The sequence below is a fragment of the Haemorhous mexicanus genome, chromosome 1 (genome assembly GCF_027477595.1).
Source record: "Haemorhous mexicanus isolate bHaeMex1 chromosome 1, bHaeMex1.pri, whole genome shotgun sequence".
NCBI lineage: Eukaryota > Metazoa > Chordata > Aves > Passeriformes > Fringillidae > Haemorhous > Haemorhous mexicanus.
The window spans coordinates 112,374,089-112,384,398 of record NC_082341.1 but is presented as its reverse complement, the minus strand read 5'-3'; positions in this window follow the sequence as shown (position 1 = coordinate 112,384,398).

Here is a 10,310-nt window from a genome sequence, read left to right as displayed (position 1 = left end):
ACAGCTATTAAAATGTCTGCAATAATGTGATTATTTTAAAACGGAAAAACTAATATCATATGTATTACTTAAAGATCAATCCTTTTTTTTTTTTTTTTAAGTCAATGGAAAGGGCTGCTTCTGGGAGGGGGGAATGGAAATGTTAGTGGGAGTCACTAAAATGTGAAATGTCTAATCCACTGAGAGAAGAAACTTCAGTTCTTTTTACAAAGCACATCCTTACTGAGCTTATAGGCAATGAAGTGTAAAAATGGCCAAAAAAATCAAGATCAATAAGCATGAAAAGCCATTTTATTTTTGTTTAGCCAAACCGTAGTCACACCGACCTGGAACAGCATCTGGTTTCATGCTTTCATGATCACTGAGTGATGACACCCAAGCAGAAAACTGGGCATGGAGGTGTTTTTATGAGATGTCAACATGGAATGTAGTGCTAAGATTTAATAATGACACAAACTGGTTAAAACCACAGTTTTCAGGGTGGATGTATCAGATACATCATTTACAACTTACACAAACAAGAAAATATAGTAGAGTGACCTCATGAAATCAAGAAAGTGTCTTGAAGTGTATTACAGCTCTAGTCTTTAAATAATAACGCCACACACAGAAACTGCAAGATGCTGGTTTCAAAGAGAAAGAAAATAGTTCCTCAGACGATGTAATTTTATTGGAGTTACTTGTGCATATTCATATTATCTTTCCTCAGTAAATCCTCTCTTGGCTATCTGATTTGTTGGCCAGACACTCCTTAATTTCACATCTCCAAGAGGGTGCAAAATCATGAAAACTTCTACAGCCCCTCTGTCTTTTCTGTATCTGCCTTCCTGAATGTGCCGTGGCCTTCCCCTCCTGCACCTCAGGTTGTTCAAGAGTTCAGACATTTGTACTTGAACGAAGCATCACAGAGGGAGAAAATGGTCCATGTCCTCAACAGCAACTGAGAGGCACCACAGGGAGAATGTAAACATATCAATAGGTGGGAATTTAGCTGGTGGCAAGTGTTTGAGTGGCACAGGGTGTTAAGCAGATCTGAAATGTGGAACTCTGGTCATTCTGTATACAAATGGCCAAATACCATGCCATATTTTGCTGGGTGCTCAGAAGGACACTGACAAGGAAGAAAGGGCTTGAGTGTCCTTGCTCAAGGTCAGGTTGGTTCCTAGACAAGCATTTTTAGCAAGCTAGTTATTGGCACCACACAAAATAATTTTAGATCATGGAAGATATGAGCTCCATTAGCATTGTTTTAAATTGCACTTTCTGTTTTGTAAAATCAAAAAGGAAATTTCATGGGGAAAAGAAGTCTCGCATTCATGCAACATTAATGTTTGGGGAATAATGTGGTGTTTTGCCATGTTAAAAGAATTATTACAAACCCTTCATTGAGAAGCTCTAGAGATCTCATACGTTGGAAAAGAGACTTGATAATTGGATGTGCAGGAGGGGGAGGGAGATGTATGAGGAGGGTGTCACTTTTGGTGACAGCAATGAGCTTTTTTTGTTCTTGTGAAAAAAGACCCCGATCTGGCCAAATTAGAAGACTTTGAAAAATCTGAGAAGCAGGTTAGAGTGGAGCAAGTAACTGGAGCTCAGGGTAGAATGATTCACTCGTGGCCTCTCTGCTTCCCTGAGCTGAAGGGACAATACCAGGAGCTCATGCACATGCAGGCAAGAATACTTGGAGGAGGCAAATTATATTTGTAGGTGCCACTTCCAATGAGCCCATCTTTTTGCTTTCATCGGGTTTTTTTATATTACCTGAGCACCCTGGAAATCTTGAGTGCTACAGCTAAATATGGGCCAGCTCACATCTTCCAGATCTCCACATGGAGGTGATCTCCTTTCCCAGAGCCACAAAAGTTGTGGTGATGTTCATCCACCCCCACCCCCAGCTTCTCCAGCCCCCTGCCCCCAGGAACAATGGGGCTGAGCTGCCAAGGCTCCAGGGTGAGAGGTCATGGCATCCCACTGAGCTGCCAGATTTGGGGGCAGATCCCACGGCCTCTACTGCACTGAGCCAAAAGCAGGTCTTCTCTTGCCCCCTGCAATCCTAGCGGGAAGCTCAGCAAGAGGAGCCTCAGAGGGATTTCTTCTTCAAAAACTCACCTTTCACAGCCTTTTTTTTTTTTACTTCTTTCTTCTTTCTTTTTTTTTTCTTTTCCACACAGAAAGGGACAGGACCGTATGGAAAATTAACTGCACTGGTTTACGGGTCACGTGTGTGAGAGCCTGTGAACGTTTGCACACGGGGTCATTGTTGGATTTTACAGCAGTTGCTTTTATCCTTGGAACCGAAGTTGCCACGTAGCTTGAGATACCTGCTTATTTTGTAAAGCTAGATCTCTGGGCAGAAGAACTGAGAGAGTCTCTCAGCTACACTGAAATATCTTGGACTTGAAGAGCTGAACTGAGTGACAGACGGAATAAAAAAAAAGAAACAGAAAACATAAACATGTAAATGTGACATCTGTGATTCCACTTTACAGAGCTTTTTACATGTGTGAAAATAGCTTATTGTCTTGTGAAAGTGAGAACTTTGGGGTTGAAACTGATGACAGAAATTAAGGGGACTTAAAAGGAAAAGCCCAGCTATAGAAATGAATTTAAAAGAAGAAAAAAAACAACAAATCCCCCAAAAGGCTATGCTAACATTTTCCTGGATGATAACAGAGTTGTGTGATAAAGAATAGGTGTTGACAGAAAAGAAACACAACCCTTTTATTAAAGAGGTGGGCAGGCAAACATATGAACTGCTGAAATTTCAGCATTTCAGTGTCCTGCGGGTAGAGAACACTGGAACACAGGAAAAACAAGTAGAAAAGATCCTAAGAAATCCTCACCTCCTAAAATTTTCAATCATTTTAGATGCCATGTCACTTGAGAAAATAAGCAATTAGATATATATATTTATATAAACATATGTGAATTACAAAGAAAAAAGAAGACAGGGAGGGGAAGAGGAGGCAAAGACACATTAATGCTTTGACTTCCATTTCAGATATCCCCTGCACTGTGTCATAATAAATCTTGCATCTTGCTGCTCAGCTTAGGGCTCTGCTGCAACATTCCTTGGTTGCTTTGTTTCGGAGCGCCGTTTGTATTGAATTTGGGGAGTTGTCTAAGCAGCTGTAACACTGTGATATTTCCTCACTATTTCCTAGCAAAGTATGATCCAAACCCATGCTTTTGGGGAGGAGACACTGGGGAAGCACTGCTTCAGGGAGCTGTGACTCCCTGAGCCTGACAGCCTCCTGACAGACACTAATATCGGCAGAGTGAATGTGTGTAGTCTCCTCACAAGGTTTGTGATGTGTTTTTGATTTCCTGCCTCTGAAATGCATTTTGGCTAGCAAACAAGTGAGCCGCATGATTCTTTTTCTTCCCATGCACATATCAGGAAATTCTTACCTCGTTCACATTAGGTAATTGAGCTGCTAACATTCAGGAAGAGATTTTTGCTTGCTGGTTATTCAGTTGAGCAAACATGAGTAAAAATCATGGTTTTCATGAAGAATGTGAACTCTGTGATTCTGTCCTATTTGAGGTTTTGTAAAGGGTGCTAATTTCCACAAACGATGCTTTATTTGTCTTTCTCTTAGCTACTTCTTTCAATGCCTTTATTCTCCAGGGGTCATGTCATTGTTTTCTGAAATCTTCAAAGATCTTGCCTACATGTGAAAAGTGGTGCTTTATGAAATGCACAATTTCATAAATTTAAGCTAATCAAGACACCTTTTGCAAGCAGGGCAGTCAATTGGTTGTAATTGTTTCTCTGTACTTTTCTTTTTTCACTTCATATATGTAAATGGAATGGAAAGAGAAAACATCAAATTGAGAAAAAGTATTGCTCAGTGTTCACCCAGCAGGCCTGAGATTTGAGATATCTTCATAGACAATCCAAAATTTTCAGGTTTTACTGTGTAACGTCCCTCTAAGTTGCTGAAGTCTTTCCTCTGTATTAAAATTCTCTTCTGAATATGCCTTTCTGTTAGGAAAAAAAATTGGCTAACCAGAGACAAAAGATTTTAAGATAGTTGCCAGAATATTTTTCAGTAATAAAAGTTCTTAAGATTAAGTCCTTGAATCTGGAGGCTGTGCCTACAGTCTCCAAGTAGACAAGGGACTTTGCAGAGCTACAGGCATCCCCCTGCCTTGCCAATTCTTGGTGGATTTGGAGCTTCCATCAAAAGCAAATATGAATTTGCATTTATGTTGATTGAGAGCTCTGTTTCTGTTGCGAGAGGGGAAGAAAAAGAGGCCACTTTTCAATGAAGATGCGAGCATTTCCACATGATATTGTGGCAGATATTGACTGGAGGTAGTTTCCCTCACTTGTTCTGGGGCTTGGTCATGACAAAAGACTTGTTACCATTGATATTGGTCAGACTGTTCATCTGTGCATTGTCTGATAAATGCTACAGAACATCCTCCAAATGCTTTCTGGAAGACTTGTATGAGACACCAGTTCTCCTCTTTGGTGTACTGTTTACTCTCTGACTTCTCTAAGGAGCAGAATTAGCTGACAATGAAACCTTGAAAACACACTCTGATGCAGGTTCTCTGAGACAAAAAGATACTTTGAAACATACAGTGGATCCCAGCAGTGTGCTTTAGGGTGTAGAAAGTCACTAAAATGCATCACAACAATGACCATGATTAATTTCAGTCCTAAAGAGAGACAGTTAATGGATAAAACATGTCACTGACCAACTTTCAAATTCAAAAACTCTCTGTTTCTACATATCTCTCCATTAAAAAAAAAAAAAAAAGAAAAGAAAAAAAGACATTCAAGCAAGTGATCCTTCTTTTTAACATCCCAAGCCCCTGGAATATTGTCTTTATAGATACACTTCAGAGTTCAGCTAAAAGATCATATTGCTTTAAAATGGGCATAGTAAAACCAAGCATGCCTGGAGGAGAATTTGTAAGCACAATTATGTTTGCCATAGAGTTGCTAGGTCAGTGGGTGGTATACGATGCACCCATCTTTCCAGGAGCAGTAGGATTTCCTGCTGTTTTTTTCAGTAGTGACCTAGAAGGAGGTTAATGATTCCAAAGAATGACTTTTCCCTTAGGGAAAATTTAATCTTCTGACCTTTTTCTCTATCTGTCCATTCCTTTTAAGTCACAGACCCCCTTCATTTAGCTTACATCAAGCTGGTTTATTTTCTTCAAAAACATGGATGAAGTGATTGCTTTTGCTTTCATTTAACCCTTGAACTGGATGCATTTTCAAACCAAATCATTGCCCAGAATACAGAATTGCTTGTAAGCATTTCTTTTAGATTTCTATATTTGTCTTAAATGTGATTGTCAACCTTCAGGATCACTTTGACAACTGTCTAACTTCAAAAATGCATGCCTTTAATGTACTCTTGCAATCATCTCCGAGAGTTGCTTTAGAAAATGAACATGACAAGAATAAAGCAGCTATCGGATTTTTTTCTTTTTTTTTTCTTTTTTTCCTATCAAAACACTGATGGAACCAGAGCAGAGTAATACAGAAGAAAATTTCATTTAAAATTGGTTCACCAAGAAGGCCATCATGCCATTTGAGGGATTAAATTTGAGCACATAAAAACTATCAGCATTTTATAGTCAAAGTCTTGGAGTGTTTTGCTTTGTCTGAACTGTGCAGACACTATTGAATCAAATCTGTTTTCAGAATATGGTAAAATAAAATTGTAATTACTTCATTATTCTCAAAGGTGTTGACTCTGGGGTGCAAGGAGTTCTGGAGGGTAACTGGAAACAGAAACCACCTTGTGCTTGAAGCTGTCAACTTCCTTTTACTCTGCAGCAGACACTGTTTTTGTCTTTATTGCATTACATGCAGTTATTGCCAACATAATAATTCATGAATATTCCTTCATTTTCAGAATTATAATTAATGCTGGATTTTGACATTATGACAAAGTAGGGCGGCTCAGCAGCAGAAACACTCAGCCCTAAGAACAAAGGAATTGCCATATTGGAACAGAGCAGTGGTCCATCTAGCCTGGTATCTCTCTGCCTCTCACACTGGCCAATGCCTGAGGCTACTGAGGAAGGCATAACCCCCTCCTAATGCACCTAATTGCAATACTATACCACAGAGGGAAATTTCTTTTCGACCCCAGCTGGTGATCAGCTTATGCCCTGAAGTATGAGGATTGATAGCCCTTATAATTTTTATTCTAGCTAGTGTGGCTGCAGATGCTATACTTAATCAAATAAATGTCTAATACTTTGATAAAGCTAAGTCAGGGCTAAATACTCTGATCTCTCGGGAAAAATCCCAAGGAAGAAAAAACTGCTGAGAAATTCCACAAGGAGAATCACATCAAGTTCCCACTGCTTTCTGTACTCTCTGGGGAGTACAGTTTGCATGCTTGTGGAGAGACTGGCAGGGCTGGAAAGGATGTCAAGCAGCACAGTCTTAGGCTTCATAGGGGAATCAGGCTCCAAGTTTGGCCACTCTTTCCTCCTGCCTCATTCTGTCCCTTACCCCAGACCAAAAGGGCTGTTCAGATTGAGCCGTGGGAGTTGGGCAGACCTATAGCAGAAGCTACTTGGATTTCTGCCTGAAAAAGCAATGGTTTTAGAGAGAAAACCATGTTGCAGGGGATGGCTGTTTCTTAGGTCTTCCTCTGCAACCTGAGATGCCCTTTCACCCAACCTGCATATCGCTGGCCATGTGCCCTTTGTGTGGAGGAGCAGCTGAAGATTCTCAGGAAACTGGAGGACATGACAAAGAGTTAGTCCTCCTCTTTTCACTTCCTTTTGTTTTCATTTTCTAATTTTTACTCCCTCATTGCCCCAAAGCTCTTTTCCTCAATCCTATGCAGAAGCAAAAAATCCCACAATTTAACTACATATTCTGATGAAATAAATGTATCTCCATATATTCAATTAAATAGGCTTCCCACTTATTTTTTATATTTTTTGTAAAAAGCAAGAACCCAGACAGGAACACCTGAGCTCTTCTGCATCAACTGGAATTTTATGTGGTCCTAAAACTCCTTAAAAGTCTTCTTCCTTTTTCTATTTCTAAATTAAGTTTTCTCTTCCTTTACATCTGCCTTCTTGGTGCTTTCCCCTGTTTCATTAGTCATGTTTACTGCATTTCTCTGTATGTTTCCTAGGTTTGTCTGCCTTGCTTATAACCCACAGACTAAAATGCAACAGAGTATCTGGAAATGAAGTTTTTACTCACAAAACTGCACAGTAATATTTTATGTTTAACCATCTTTTTGTTCATACTGAATATCTTTGCTTGTGTACATTTTCTAAGCTCCTGCAATATCCTGGATAGCATTTTCAGTAAATGATGCTTAGATATTCCTGTGCTAATTAATAGCCATCAGTTCTTGAAAATGTTTTCCAGCATACACTCCTTGGCATTAGTCTGTTTAATTTTGCATGCCATCATGTCACCATTTTATCTTAGTTCACTGTCTTGTTCTGGAATTTCTTCAAGTTTTGTCTAAATTCAGTTAACTTAATAAATGGCCAAATACCCCCATGAATTTCCGTGTAAGAGCAACAGGCTCTGGGTTTAAACACCAGAAAGCAGGCTGTGACTGTTACAGTGAAATCACATACTGCATTCTTTATTTCAGAAGCCTTTTCCCCAAGCTTTCTAATGAATAAGTTGAACAAAACCATTTTTATTGCCACTATTGATCCCAGGGGCAATCCCGAGTTAACCTCTTTCTCTGATTCTACTGACCACTGATTCTTCTGCAGTACCTAGAGAAAGGGATGCTGTCTAGTCACCTGAATGCAGCTTTGGAACTTGGGTGCTCATGAACTGAAGTCTGGTTCTGACACAGCTTGCTTTTGCAATTATAGGTAAGTTACTTCACCTCTAATATAACCAGCTCATTAGGAAGTTGCAGTAATCTGACAGTGTTTATAAAATGCTTTCAGAGGACAAAATTCTAATTCTCATAGTTCTAAAATTTTCGGGTTTGACTTCCCTCTTTTATTCAGTACTTACAACATAGATGAATTTTAATTCTGGATCTGCTGTGCTTTTCTTTTCAGAAACCTTACCATAAGATGTTGGAAACTTTAAATTAATTGTATCTTCTGGTTCTACTTTATTGACTACTAATTAACTCTTTCCTGTAGTTCTGGGAGGGTTGAGGGAATGTAGGCAGAAGCATTGCAGATTTTACTTCTTATCTGTGTGCCTAAGTACATCATTTTTACTGATTCTCTGAATAGTTTCCTCGTACTAGACTTACTGGTTTATAATTCCCAGGATTATCATTAGCACCTTCTTAAGAGATAGGGACACCCTTGACCACTCTCCTGCCCTCTGGTACACTAGCTGTTTTTAATGATAAATTACATATTTTTGTTAGCAGCTCACTTGCATTGGTCTCCAGTTCCTTCAGAGTTCTTGGATGAGCACCATCTGGTCCTCCTGATTGATTGCTGTTTAATTTCTCAGGTTGATCCACCACCTTTTCTGATATTCCTATTTCTGATATCATCCTACTTTCAACACTTAAAAAGAATAAATCCTGTGTAGCATCACATTCTCTGTGTTAAAGAATGGTGGAAAGAAGCTGTTCAGCTCTTTTTTTTTTCTTTTTATATTTTTATTTGTCTAGCACAACTAGGCAGAAGGAAAAATAAATTGACAGCAAACACCATTTTTGTTTAGAAACATCTTATTATGGAAAAACAAACAAACAAACAAACAAGCCTCTAAAGAAGTGTCAGAGATTTTCTGGGAGATGATAGTGTCAAAAAGCCCAGAATTTCAAGTTCATGTATGCTTTCTATTAATAGTGAATCATACTTTTCAGTAGACTGCTGTGGAAAAACTGCCAAGGGAAGTATATATAACCTTTTGGGGGATTTCACTGTTATTTTCCACGGCTGAGCAGAAGAATAAAGAGATACCTGTATTAGCCATTGTACTAGAATCTAGAACAGAAAAAGAAATCAGGAGGAGAGCTACTGCAGGGGAACAGCTCAGTGACAAGCAAGCAAATAGAGAAAAAACAATACTATTACCATACGTACATGAAACAGAACAAGGACGAAAAGTATCGTGATTAGTGTCAACTGGTGGAATATTTCTACACTCTGCATATTTCTCCTATGCACCTCCCCACTGTTCCCACACTCTTATATAAATCTCTCCTCTGCCTGCTTTTATTATTCACAGAGCTCTCTGTCTAATTTACACTGTAAGCTCCTCCTCAGGTAGGGACCTTGTCTTTTCATACGTCCATAGTGCTAAATACGTGCCACTCAAACTGCTGAAATTATAATAATGGGGGTTTGTATTTTTTCCCTTTCTTTTGTTAACAAACGATAAGTTAAAAATCAAAGGTAATAATTAGTTTAAAACAGCCCTCAGAGGCAGTCCCAGAAAAAGTGACCTTTTGAGCTACAACTAAACTAACCAATTTTATTGTGTCTTGAGGTCAAGGCTCTTATTTCACATGACTTGAGGGTCTTTATGTGCATGCTACCCTGCAGTAAACGACACAGAAAGTTATGGTCAAGTAGACTTTGCACTCCAGACATCTATTGAGGAATAGCAACAAGATTCAATTCAATCTGAGCCAAAAGTAATCCAGAACCAGGCTCAGGAATGCAATGGAAAATTCCTAAAAGATCGGAGATGAGATTAAAACACAACAACATAAAAAAACCCAAAACCCAGAAGACTGGCTAATGCAAAGTGAGTGCATTGGACTGATTTTGAGTGGGCTGGACCCTACAATTATAACTTCGTCACCACAGTTTGAAATCTATTAAAGGGATTTATGTTTTGCAGCTGACATTTAAAATTAAGGATTTATTGGACTGGGAATGAATATTTCTTCTGCAATTAGTCTTTTGGAGGTCATATTTCATAAACTGTTGTTTTTCTGTTTAATCTACTGTAGCAAGATTTTGTGTTGTTAGAGAATTTGAAAAATATAAATGCAGAAACCATTTTATTCATTGTAAAGATGCTCCCATCATGAAATTGCTGTTGAGTTGCATCACGTAACATTTCCATTAGGTACCTAATATTTCCCCTTCGTATAGGCTATTTTAATGGAGCAAGTGAAAGTGAGTGATATCTGATAATATATATACACTATACCACTCCTGCACCAGTAAGAGAGAGTCTTAATTCAAGGGGATGGGGTTTTTTGCTTCTTTTTTATGTGAGCTTTTATAATTTGCCTTTTTGGAAATTTACACACACAGTTCTGTGTGTTGCTAGAAGCCTATGAAAAGCTGTATGTTTTTCCATTCTTGCGCATTTACAGACATGAATTAAACTTCACTGCAGCTGATTTTTGAATTCT